The sequence below is a fragment of the Lupinus angustifolius genome, chromosome LG11, assembly GCF_001865875.1.
Source record: "Lupinus angustifolius cultivar Tanjil chromosome LG11, LupAngTanjil_v1.0, whole genome shotgun sequence".
Classification (NCBI taxonomy): domain Eukaryota; kingdom Viridiplantae; phylum Streptophyta; class Magnoliopsida; order Fabales; family Fabaceae; genus Lupinus; species Lupinus angustifolius.
The window spans coordinates 27,359,115-27,373,187 of record NC_032019.1 but is presented as its reverse complement, the minus strand read 5'-3'; positions in this window follow the sequence as shown (position 1 = coordinate 27,373,187).

Sequence of the window (14,073 nt, the reverse complement as noted above, 5' to 3'; positions counted from 1 at the left end):
TTAGTAACCCATTATTAATCATGAAAGTTGATCCAAATTATTCCTCATCAACCATATAATAATTGATAATAAAATATATACTCATATGAATGAATAAATTATATTTTACAATTATTAGAATTATTTCATGTATTATTTTTAACTTTTTCTTACATAAATATATTTTTAAAAACTATGACATATATCATAATTTTAATAGTTAGAGAAAATAATTTATTTATTCATATGAGTAGATACTTTAATCTCCTAATAATTTTTGGCCTAATTAACCTCATACATTATATAGAGAAAAATAATTGAGAATTGACGCATTGTTTTCGTGGAAAATAAGAAAACGATATTATTTAATGTGTGTCATTTAATTGTAACACGTGGCTTTAATTAGTTATTGGTTGCTTTGAACAACACCTATCAGTGTCACGTACCAAATTGGAAATTGAGAAACAGAAAATACAAAGAGAACAAAGGTATGGCCATTTGGAATATGCTGATTAAGATTCCAAACGGAACCATTGGAATTTGTTCCTAACAACTCAGAGACAGAAAAAGTTATAATACTGTGCTGTTCTCTTTTTTGTTTCCACCATCCTCATTGGTCGAGAGAAGCGACGTGGTTCTATTTTTTTTGCTTTGTTTTTACTTGAGTTACTTTATTACCAAAAAAAATCTTAGAAGTCCAATGTAAATTTATATATTATTTTTAATTATAAGAAAAAAATTATTTAATAATAGTATAAGAATTTTATATATTATACATTATTCATGTTTGATAATTATTAATTAACTCTTGAAAAAAGTAATAATACAATGAAATTATAGGTGATGTATTGATTAAGTCTAAGTTTTTACGGTGATCATACACATATATTACAGTAATTTTTAAACAAAAAATGTGATAAATGCAATTAAGTTAATTAAAACATGATATATTGTGTAGACAAGTCTAAATAATATACAAATCAATGTATCTTTATTATTTTTGGTTCGTTACACTACATTATAAGAGTGATTTAAACAATATTTCTTTAAAATTGTTGATGCATTTTGTAACAAAAAATAATAATTATACATTGATTTGTATATTATTTAGACTTGTCTACACAATATATCATGTTTTGTTTAACTTAATTGCATTTATCACATTTTTTGTTTTTAAAGATTGCACTTATTCCTTATGCAGGGGTGGTTAGTGTAATGAAAGTATAAAAACTAGGAGAAGTTTGTGTAGGTGTAGAAAATTGAGGGGTGGTTTGTGTAATTTCACTAAAACTCAGGGGGTGCCAGTATAATTTACTCTATTTAAAATGTATTTTTCTTTTATATTTATTAACTTCTTGAATTATATACATAACTTTAAATATCAACAGTTTTGAAATAGAGGAGTATATGCTAGATAGTTTAAACTTTTTAATTATGCTATAATATTTTTCAGTTTCCTTATTTTTTGTTGAGACAAAACTATTTCAGTATTTCCATACTTCCATATCTTTTGATAGTTTGTTATACCAAAAAATAAATTATATCAAAAAACATATTTTGATAGTTTACATGTTATTTCAGATCTTTTAATAGTTTAGAAACTTAATGTATATGCATTATTCACTTTTCAATTGTATCTTCATTTATTTGTCTTATTACTCCTTGTTTGAACCTCTTTTTTTCCATTTTATAATTAAACAAAAATGTATTATTCATCAATCATGTTTAATCATTATTAATTCTTCAAAAAATTAATATAAATGAATAATTGATGATATATTGAATGTGTAAAAATATTTACACTAACATTGTATATTATATATATTTTTAATTTAGTATTCAATGTGAATCAATTGAGATTATCCAGGTCAAAATGTTTAATTTTTTTTACCATTTAATAGTTTTTTAAACTTTGTTAATAACCTTAAACATCAAAATATATAGAACATAAGAAATAATATTTTATTTTAATACACATGGCTTTTTTAAATTGATATAATTTTCATGTAAACGACTAAATACCTTGTTAAATTTATCAAAGGATAAAAGAGTAAATACTCAATTTGGTCCCTCATGTTTTTTCGACTTTACAAAGTTAGTCCCTAATAAATTTAAATTATCGATTTAGTCCCCCAAAATTTCAATATAAACCCATGTTAGTCCTTCCGTTCATACCCATTAGTTAACGACTTGACCTACATGGGTCATTAACTGTTAACTTGGTATGACGTTTTCCATCCATGTGGTCTTGTATCATACGTCAGCAGTCCACATAATTTATTGTGTTGAGAAAAAATGTTGTTTTCAATTTTTTTTTCTTTTTTTAAATCGTATCCTGATATTAAATGACGTTGTTTTGGGTGTCTTCTTCCACCTAAAACCAACAACGGAAAACAATTTCATTTTCATCCCTAGGTTTTGTTATCTCAGCCATATTCATCCCTCAATATCATCCTAAATGACTTGTGATCTTATGTTTTTGTTCTCAATCCATCAACAACAAGAAGAACAACATTTATGATGTCGTTCCTTTAGGGTATATGGTTTCCAATATTTAGCCTTTTACCAACATTTGTTTTCTTCCCATGATGAAATAGGTAGCATGTGTTTGTTTTCATTTTGCTATTATTATGCATGCATAGATTATGGTTTTTAAAATTGTTAGTGGTTCTAAACATTTATAATTGTTTAATGCTTTTAATTTTTGTTGTCGGGTTTTGCTTGTTTGTTTGGTTGTGTTTTTTTATTTTGTTCTGGTTGTTTGTTTTTTAATACTTTAAACAAAACATTAAATACAATTTCTTTCATACATGCAGATGTTTGAATATATTGTTCTTATCTATCCCCATGGTGGCCATTTTACAATAGACATTGGGGGTAATTTTCATACAAGTATGAACATATTGAAGATTTTGTCAACATCAAAGACATGAAGATTTTGTCAACATCAAAGACATGAAGATTTTGTTCATTCAGTGTGAGTAACATGAGTTCAAAGCTATATATTGGATAAACCCCAAAGATTGTTATTTGGAAATTGGGTTGATGCCATTAGAGAAGGACAATAATGTTAATGATATGGTTGCTACATTGTTGGAGTCTAAGAATGTGAATGAGTTTGGTGATTATGAAATACATATTTATTTTGAACATTTAGTACCGAGTGTTGATGACACTTAATTTGTAAGTGACCCCTCATCTGTTAAGGATTTCATTGTCAAAGCTCCTCCAACTATTGAAGATGTTAGTGATGTTAAATGCTTACTGTACCTGAAAAAAAATGAATTTGAAGTATATATTGCTGAAGATTTACTTCACTTTGCAGTTGAAACAAATGATTTAGTAGATAAAAAACACCCGCAGAAGTTGCTGAAGAAATGTTTTTGAAGCATCTAAAGAAGGATTTGAAGTACTCGCTTCTAAAGCACCCGAAGAAGTTGTTGAAGAACCTACTGAAAAAACTACAACAACTGAAACTGAAAGAGGAAATCAAGAAAGAAGAACAAGTCAAGTGTAAGGAAAAATGATAAAACCCCCATGAAAAATTCTACAAAACCAAAGAAGAAAAAATGAGACAGCACCAAAGAAGAAGGCAATTGCAGTGGATGAAGCACATGATGAAATATCTTTTGAGGAACATAGATATGCATCAAATAGTGAGTATATGCATACTCATGTTTCTACTGATGATGAAGGAAATGTAATTAGTGCAAACCTAATTTTCAACGAACACAATTCTTATGGACATGTGCATCTTGAGATTGTAATGTAATTTGCCAACCTCATATTATTTAAGAATGTTGTCAAGGACTTTAATATATTTCTTGGTAGAAAAATAAAGTAGAGGAAGAATGATTTAAGGAGAGAAAGGGCAGTGTGTGCAAATGAAGACTGTGATTGGCTAACATATTGCTCTTATGACACCAAGTTGAATGCATATCAAATGAAAACATATAATACTGAGCATATTGGCCATGACTTGGGTTTCAAGCCAAAACTAGCTCTGATGACCACTTGATGACAACCTCTTGGGGCTGCCTTTGAATTAAAGGATCGTTTTAGCTTGAACTTAGATTTGTGAATGTGTGAATTCGGTTTTGGGGAATTAGGGTAATTTTGGGGTAGATGTGGCTTCGGTTTGGGATGTATAATTAGGCTAGGGTTTGTGTATGGTTTGTAGGATGAAGGTGAAGGTGGAAAAGAATGGAAGGTGAGGAGCGCCACAAGCAATGCTGCTTGATAAGCTATGGGGTTCGCCACAAGCAAGGATGCTTGATAAGAACAAGTATGGTGGTGGCCACGGCCAACCTAGGTTTAGGAGAAGTGCTCTCAACTAAAACAATTCAAATTTACTCAAAATTCAACTTAACCTTTATTAATGATTTGATCAAACTATAAATAGGCAAAGTTGCCTTGGCTGAATAGATAAAATAGAAGATAGAAATCAAATTATCTTCTAATAAACATAAAAATAAAATCCTAAGTAATATCAATTGGTTGAGCTGAATTGCTTGTTTGACTTAGTCTTGAGTGTAATTCGGTTTTGGTGGATGGTTGGCCGAATTTGTTGAGGAGAAGGAAGAGACTTGATCAATTTGACTTCATCTTGAGGAACTAATCATATTTAATTTGAATCCAATCTGATTTGTTGTTGGTTGGAGATGAGATTAGGATTCCCTATTTTATAGCCTTGTGCACCTTAAAAGATTGAGCTTCCTATCTTCTTTCCTTGTTTCTAGCCGTGTGCATCTTTGGGAGATTGATTAATCTCTCTTTAATCTTCATATAATCTTCTCTTTATCTCCAAGTTTGAAAACGTGTGCCATATACCCTTGAATTCAAATTCAAATCTATCTTCTTTCAAATCCAAATTCAAATTCAAATTCAAATTGCTAAAGCAAACCTATCTTCTTTTAAATTCGTTTTCCCTCCATGCCTTATCTCCTTGTTTGCCTTAGAGATAAAGTGTTAGCTGAATTGCCTTATCTCCTTGTTTGTCCTTATAGATAGAGTTCCTTACGTGCCTCCTTCCTTGAAATGATCATGCATTGACTTCCATTTGCCCTAGCCACGTGAAAGGCTTACCCTTGAACCTAAGTGAACTACTTGGTCACGAAATATGGACCATGTTACAAATAAATCCCAACCCATATTACATGAATTAAATATTAAAAATACTTGAATGAAAATAAACCTAAGACTATATGAGAATGCAATCTCATTTATTTGAATCAATGAAAATAAAATAAACCTAAGTAGAAAGTGACCTAAGGACATAAATGTCCTCCTCACATACCCTCTCCTGGGTCAATTGTGTCCTTTGAGACCTTAAGGATCCCTGCCTTGGCTTTGGCCCTAGTTGTAGGACCATCATGACTTATCTTGCCCTTGGAATCAAAGGCTGCCCTAGGAGGGTTTACATCAATACTTATTGTATGACCTTTCAAAATAAGTCTACAAGTAGGGATTGAGTTGCAAAACGTCTGGAAGCAAGATTGATAACACAACCTTATTTAAAAAGGAAGCAAGTTATAAGCTTGATGAATGAGGATTACATGCTTCATTTGGACAACACAAAAGTGAGCAGGGCCTTGAAACTTGCTAGAGAGATCATTAAAGGGCATGGGAAAAAATAATATGGTTAATTCTAGGATTACCTTGAAGAAGTCCACAAGACAAACAATGGATTCACCCCTTCTGTTTAACATGCATTTTATGTGTCTCAATACTTACAAAAAAGGATTTAAGAATGGTTGTAAACTAATGATAGGATTAAATGGATGTTTTTTGAAAGGATATTATGGAGGATAACTGATGTCTGCTATTGGACAGGATGCTAACAATCAATTTTATGTGATTGTATATGCTGTGGTGGATTCAGAGACCAAAGAAATTTGGAAATTGTTTTTAGCTCTACTTGAATAGTCTTTGGACTCACGAGACATGTATGATTGGAAATTTATTTCAGATCAGCAAAAAGAGTTGGAGTATACCATTATTGAAGTTATGCCACATGCACATCACATAAATTTTATGCTTCACATTTGGAAAAAAAAACTCATCAAATCTTTTAAGGACACGGAGCTGAAAGGTGTTGTGAGAGAACTGACCAAGTGTACCACTATTGGTGAATATAATGTTTGTATGAAGAAGTTTAAGGAAAATCGTTTAATGTAGGGATGCAAATTAAAACCAAACTCGTGGGTACCCACCTAGACCCAACCAACCCGAATTTAACTAAGTTCAACTTTCGGGTTTGGATTCGATATAGTTGATACCCTACCCTGAACCCGCTCCGAACCCGATTAATATATATAAAATTACAATATTTCTTATAAATACATATATAAAAATTATGTTTATATAAATTCGACACACACACACATACAGATATATAGATATATATATATATATATATATATATATATATATATAAATACATGTTTCAGACGGGTTCCTATCGGTTTTAGATTACCTGAAACCCGACCGGTTCGGGGATGACATCATTATTTATTTTCAATCCTGCTTAATTCGGGTTCGGGTTCGAGTTTTGGATTTCGGGTTCAGGTAAGCACAAACATGCCCTATTGTCATTCCTAATTTAATGGCATGGACGTATCTCAACAATCTTGAGCCTAGCTCATGGGTAAAAACATATTACATACATTGGCCAAAAGTGGGCAATGTCACCAATAACATGTGTGAAGTGTGGAATGCAAAAATTGTTCATTATCAGGATAAGCCAATTTTAACAATGTTAGAGGAGTTGAGGTGTTGTATAATGAGGAGAGTGAGACATCAAAAAGTAGCAGTGATGAATTGGAAGAAAAAGTAGTTGTATGTCCATCTGAAAAGGTTGGAGAAGATAAAACTTGACAGTTTTAGGTGGACACCTACACGGACTGAAAATGTAGATAGTGAGACATATGAGGTTAAGCATAGGTCACTGAAGTTGGGGGCCATTTTGAAAAACCAGACATGCACATATAAAAAATGGCAACTCATTGGCATATCTTGTGAACATACAATTGCTGCAATTGAATTCAACAATGACAGTCCTGAAGACTATGTGCATCATTGGTTGACATTATATGCTTTTAATGTGACTTACTTATATTACATTAACCTAATAAACAATCAGGAGTTATGGGTTAGTGAAAATCAGAATCCAAGACCAGATCTACCAAAGCTTAAGAGGCCAATTGGCAGACCAAAGAAGCATATGAGAAAAGATAGGAACTTCGAAGTTGCACATACTTCTTCACAAAAATACAAACGTTATGGAAGTCAACATGCCCAAAATGTAATCAGCAAAGGCATTATGCCAAAACTTGTAAAAATCCAGGAAAACAAGCAAGAAGCTTAAGAAGAATGAATCACAGTTGGAACAAATGTAGGGTGACTACTATAGACACAAGTAATTTACATAACCCCATATATATCTAAATTATTTTTCAGCCTTTATTTGATAAATGACATTTTACATGCCCTTATATTTAGGAAAGTCAAGTTGGTTCATCTAGAACAGAAATTACCACACAACCCATAATTGTTAGATATCATGTTATGTTGGTAATTATTATAACTGTGGACTCGATTGAGACATAATATAATATTTAGAGACTAATATGGATTATTATATTTCTTTGATTTTGAATATAACACCCCAAAAACACCTACCATACCATAAGAACCACCTACCAATCAAGAATTAGCTATCATACCTGAAGCAGCTGCAATTCCAAGAAGAAAATCTTCAAGATTTATGCCACCAAAAACCACAAGAAAAAATGCAAAGAAGAATCGGTCCATTTCATTTGATGTTTTTAGTTTGATGTAGTCTTCTATTATGTTGAACTCATTTTCTTTTCATGAAAAAAATTGTAATTCATCATCAATCCTTCATGGTTCATTAGTTATTTTGCTTAACTCTTTTATTTTGGTCAACATTTATAATGGATATAATTTGATCATTTGTTATACATTATGGTGTCATTTGTTATATTTGGTTCAACTCTTGTTTATTGATTATACATTATGGTTTCATTTGTTATGCATTATCTTCATGGTTAATTGGTGTCAAAAATATTGTATTTATATATGCCAAACACATCAGAAATATTAACATTTTGCGGTCATTTTTGGTAGGCATATGTTGTCACAATGTACATTATGCAAGAGCATTTAGAATAATGCAATCAACAAGAGAATTATACTATCACAGTGTATATACATTATGTCAAAACATAACAGAAATTACAATGTCATTTGGTCAAAACCAACTTAATTTCATTTCATTCATAAGAATGTTAAATACATACACATAAATTAAATCATCTTCAACAAGGAATATAAATACATATCTAAATGAAAGCATAAATACATATAAAAATAACAACAAATACAATAAAGAACAAAGTAGTTACAAGTACAACTTTTATGAACTATTTGACATGTTCTTTCATCATAATTTAAATTTCCTTGACATTAGTTTGCAATTGATCCATCTGCATTGCATTGTCCACCATAAATTATTCCTTCACTACTTCAATTCCTTCTCAATCTTCCACCTACATGAAAAATTGGAACATTGTTTCTTTCCCTCCTACAAAACAATAAAAGAGTCACAAAAATGTATCGAAAAAAGAAGAAAATGTAGAAATATGGAAAAATCATAACATTGAAATAAGGACAGCTATAGAACTCCCTCTTTGGGTTCTTAAGAGTTTTTGATGTGTATATAATAACAATCTTATTAAAGTGGTAGATCGGAGGAGAAAATTTTGGCTTGCATTAAGATTTATTAACCACACTGGAGTTGATCAGATCAAAGCTACTATAATTGTCCACATCCTCATAGTTTTTTATCTTCAATGGCTTAGAGTTATTGTTAAAGGTTGTGGGGGAGAATGAAACTCGTTTATTTCATTTGCTGGTTTTAGGTGGAAGAAGACACCCAAAATGATGTTGTTTAGGGTTAATTTTTTTAAAAAGAAAAAACAACCCAAAATGATGTCATTTAGTACTAGCATACAGTTTTAAAAATGAAAACGATGTCATTTTTTCTCAAAAACAAATATGTGAACTGCTAACGTATGAAAACCATGTGCATCTGTTCGAACCCAACCTGAACTTAATGGGAAAAACTCAATATGATTGAGTTCGAATATTGCCCGAATTCAACTTTCGGGTTCGAATTTGGATTTGGTATAGTTAATACCCTACTCCAAACCCGCCCCCGAATTAATCAGATTTAATTATGATTCTATTTTTCGTGATTCAACGTTCTCATTTTTAATTGTTTCTTGGTTCTTAATATGCATTTTAAGAGAACTGTGAGACAGGAGGACAACCTAAATTCTAATCTTAACATAACTCAAAAACACATAGATAAATTTTAAAAATCTTTACTCATTGTTCTTTATTAGAATACAAAGATGCAAACAGTGGTGGATCAGATGTTGATGAAGGGGTGGAAGGTAGTCGTCAAGCAACAGGAGGAAGTAGGAAAGCTGGACCCGCTGGTGGAGGTACCTGAAAAGGTTCTCCGACGATCAAGTCAGTGTATGAACTTCGTGAGTGAATAGTGAAGACAAATATCAATAGAGTGAGTAATGTTAGAGAGTGAAGAGATTAGGATACTTCCTGTTGGTGGAGATCCATATTTATAGAATGGAGAGTTGACATTGGGCTCTTGGCTGGTCGTGCGACGCGTGGCCGACCAAAGGTGTTGTCGGGAGTTGCTTTTCCCGTGTCAGGCGGTCTGCTAGGACCGTACACTGTGTCATTCTTGTCTTCTAGCCTGTGGTTGGTTTGGTACCCATTCTGCAACCCGTCTGTTGCACTGGCAGGTAGGTTGGTGGAGTACGGAAAGCATGCTGTCTCTTGGGTCAACTCTGGTGGTCCCAACAAGTGGGGCCCACCCCGGCGACCAAGCATGGGACCTTTGGTTCGCCGAGTAGGAACAGTTGCCCCCAGTCTGCCAGGATGCTGGGCGAGTATGCTGGGAGACTTGGTATGAGCTTCGTTTGATTTGGGTGAGAGATCTGCCTTGGCGACCAAGTTTGTGACTTCGTTGGGCGAGCTTGTGGGGAGGCGGTACCCTCTTCAGGGCAGACCGTCCGCATGAGGTTCAGCGACTTGAGGTTGAAAGGGCGTTGATTGAGTTGGCATGGGCGTCGGGCGAGGCCTGTTATGGATGTTTCTGAACTAGGTGATTGTCCTATTGGGCGTATGGATCTATCTTGAGTAGCTTGGCGTCTCTTTGAGACTTATGACGTATTTCCTTAGTTCCTTGCGCCACGTGGTAGGTGTTAATGACCTTGGGCAGTGCATTGGCTGGAGTGGGACGTTTCATCATTATCTACTGTGACCCTTAACATCCGCCGAACTTTATTGTGTCTTGGGATTGACTGCTGGTTACTTAACTGCTAGCACGTGACACGACCTTTGGATCTTGCCGAATTTCCCTNATTTCCCTCGTTTTTCGGGTTTCCATTGGATTGCACTTGAGTGTTTTTCTATGGTCCTGATGAAGATATGGATGGGCCTGGTGATTTGGCCCATGGTCCAGGTTCTTCTATAAATAGAGGTTCTTGTGATGTTTCCACTTTTACGCATTTTCAAAAAAAAACCTTGAATTCATTCTGCGATTTCTTGCTTCTCGTGTGATCTTCTTTTGGATTCTTTCAACTTCTTCAAAAAAACCCCAGGTAACCTTCTGTTCTTCATGGTTTTTATTTGCGATTATGAATCTGATTCCGACGTGGAGATCCTTCCTGGACCTCCATCGTGTTTCCAAAAATTGCCACCTTCGTCTTGCGCATTGGTGGAGGTTCTTGAACCGTTGAGTGTTGTCCCTCCCCCCCAAGAGGTGGAGGTGTAGGGTTTAATTGGAGGGGTGCTGATGACTATCTGGCCTCACTGCGTGCCAAGTATGGGCTTAATTTGAGCAGCAGTTCCGAGTCTGAGTATGAGTCTGAATCTGATGACTCTTGTGATGGCAGTTTCATGATGATGAGGACATATAAGTCAAAGGCTCCGCAACTGTCTGTTCCAGCGGAGTTGGCCAGGGCGGATTCCCGCTACTGGTGGGTGGACAGAGAAGTGCTTGGGACGCCTAGCACGTTCTCCCATGGGAGTTCCCTCAGCCTACCTGTGGCCAAAGAGTCGTTCCATGGTTTCGAGGCCTACCAGTGGAGAGGGTCTGTTACGACTTTGCCGGGGAGAGGAAAGATAAGTACACCTTCTTCATGTACGAGGCGTACGTACGGCGCTTGGGGCTTCGTCTCCCACTGGAGAAGCGGGATATTCAGATTCTGGTGCACCTGCAGCTTGCACCGAGCCAATTGAACCCAAATTCGTGGGGGTTTATTAGGGCGTTCGAGATCATGTGCCGGGCGGCGGGCTTTCCTTGTACTCTGAAGCTATTCTTCTGGATGTTCCGGGTCGGACATCGCACCAATTCAGATGAAGAAAAGGAAGGACGCCATGGTTGGACGAGCCTGATATCTCGGCCAAAACGGGGGTTGCTGACGCCATTTTCTTCAAACGAGAAGAAATGGAAGGGCGGGTATTTTAAGGTTAACGTCAAGCAGGCGTGGAATGACTGGTGTCTCAGCAAGTCGGGCGAGCCGTGGTTCCCTTTTTCTTGGAAGGGGGAGATCCATCAACGTCATTCCAAGGGCTTTTTGGTGGAGACCGGGGACTTATCTCCGGAAGAGGCGAAAGCTGCTGAACTCATATCCTACTGGATTGACGAGGGGGGAATTCTTCCTTGCTCGGCGATCCGTGATGGGGGCGGTGCTTTAGTGGACCTTGTTGGTGGGTGGATTGGGTTCATCTGTTACTACTTTGCTTGTCTATATTTGCTTATCCTGTTGTTAATGTTTTTCTTCTTCTTTGTGGAGTCGAACTAAAAACCAAGATGAGTGAGAAGCTGAGGAAGGGTCTTCTTTTGAAAAGGACCGTCGCTTTGGTTAAATAGGATGTTGCTTCTTCCAAGCGTCAAAGGACGTCATCTTCCTTTCCCTGTCCTACTGAGGGGTCTTCCCGCCAGGCAGATACGCCCCCTTCTTCAGAGAGTGGGGGGCCGCCTCGGAATTTGGTGGAACCAGAGCTGGTTCATAAGGCTCCTGAAACGCCTCCTGTTGTGCCAACTGAAGCGGCTCGTCCTGCCGAAACTGCTGGAATCCCTCCGCCCGTGTCAACTGGGGACGAAGCCGGGACCTCGGTGCCCTCTCCTTCTAGGCAGCCAGCTGGAGAGGACGTTGGTCGTTCATCTGAGTCGACCAGGAGGAAAGGGGCTAGGGGGAGTCAGGACCGCATCTCCCCTATTAGCGTCCCTCGGGTTATTGAGCAGGCGCTCCTCAATGCAAATGCCAAGGAGACTTTTGACAAGTTACCTCTATCTGTCCTGCTGCAGAACGTGAAAGGAAGCGTTGTTCTTATTGCTTCTATCCAGAAGTATCTGGAGGTGGACGGGGTTTTGGAGTCGCGGGTGGCGGATGCGACGACGTCGAAATTCCGGGCCGCGCATGAGGCGGAGAAGCAGAAAATGGCTGATACCCATGCTGCTGAAAAGGCGGAGCTGACCAGACTGGGTGAGGTCGCCAAGGCCCAGGCGGCGGATCTATCCGCTCGCGTGGGGTTTTTGGAAAGCGACAAGGTAAAATTGACCGCCCAAGTGATGGAATCAGAAGGGGCTGTTCGTGCTAAAGAGGAAGCGCTTCGCCGGCGAGAAATGGAGTCTGTAGCCTGGAAAACTCGTGCTGAGGCCGCCGAGCGAGAAAGTGCTGCACTTCTTGGGGAGGTGCAGACATTAAATGAAGAGAAGGCATCTTGGGAGGCTCGGGTGAGGACATTGGAGGAGGAGAAAGAGCAGTTGGAGCAGGCTATGGGTGAGACTGCAGCAGATGCTTGGGAGAGTGCTCAGTCTCAACTAGCTCTAGCGTATCCAGACAAAGACTGGTCTTGGATGCAGCTGGGGGCCTATGTTGAAGACGGGCGCCTGCTAGTGGGGGGCGATGATGGTGAGCCGGTCTTGATGTCTTTTCCTGGCCAGGGTGGGGGGCCTTTGTAACTTTTGTGTTTAAGTTTCTTGTAATTTTTCTCCTTTTTAATCGCCTTGTAACTCGTTTTCATCTTAATGAAGAATATTTGCTCTTATCGTCTTTATTAAACTCTTGTGTGTAATGTTTGTATATCAATTGGGTGATATGTTTATAGATAGTTTGAACATGATAGATTTGGTTCTGACTTTGCCCGCCGTTAGCTAAGCGAATGTTAATGCAAAATGGTCTCTTGGTGACTACAGAAAAACCATTTAAGTGTGCGAGGGTCAGCCCCATGGGCGGGAGTGAAAACTATAGTTGGTACCAGGCAAGGGGGGGCGAAGACCGGCCCCTTGGGTGTAGGTAAAAAACCATAGTCGGCACCAGGCAAAGGGGGCGAAGACCGACCCTTTGGGTGTAGGTAAAAAATCATAGTTGGCATCAGGCAAAGGGGACGAAGATCGGCCCTTTGGGTGTAGGTAAAAAATCATAGTTGGCACCAAGCAAGGGTGGCAAAGACCGGCCCCTTGGGTGTAGGTAAAAAAATCATAGTTAGCATCAGGCAAAGGGGGCGAAGACCGGCCCTTTGGGTGTAGGTAAAAAAATCATAGTTAGCATCAGGCAAAGGGGGCGAAGACCGACCCTTTGGGTGTAGGTAAAAAATCATAGTTGGCACCAGGCAAAGGGGGCGAAGACCGGCTCTTTGGGTGTAGGTAAAACATCATAATTGGCACCAGGCAAAGGGGGCAAAGACCGGCCCTTTGGGTGTAGGTAAATAAATCATAGTTGGCACCAGGCAAAGGGGGCGAAGACCGACCCTTTGGGTGTAGGTAAAAAATCATAATTGGCATCAGGCAAAAGGGGCGAAGACCGGCCCTTTGGGTGTAGGTAAATAAATCATAATTGGCACCAAGCAAGGGGGCGAAGACCGGCCCCTTGGGTGTAGGTAAAAAATCATAGAGATTGCAGGAAATGATTCATCAAGACAGTTGCAGAGCACAACGTCTCAACCATATATATATAAGTGGAAAGGATTACAAAA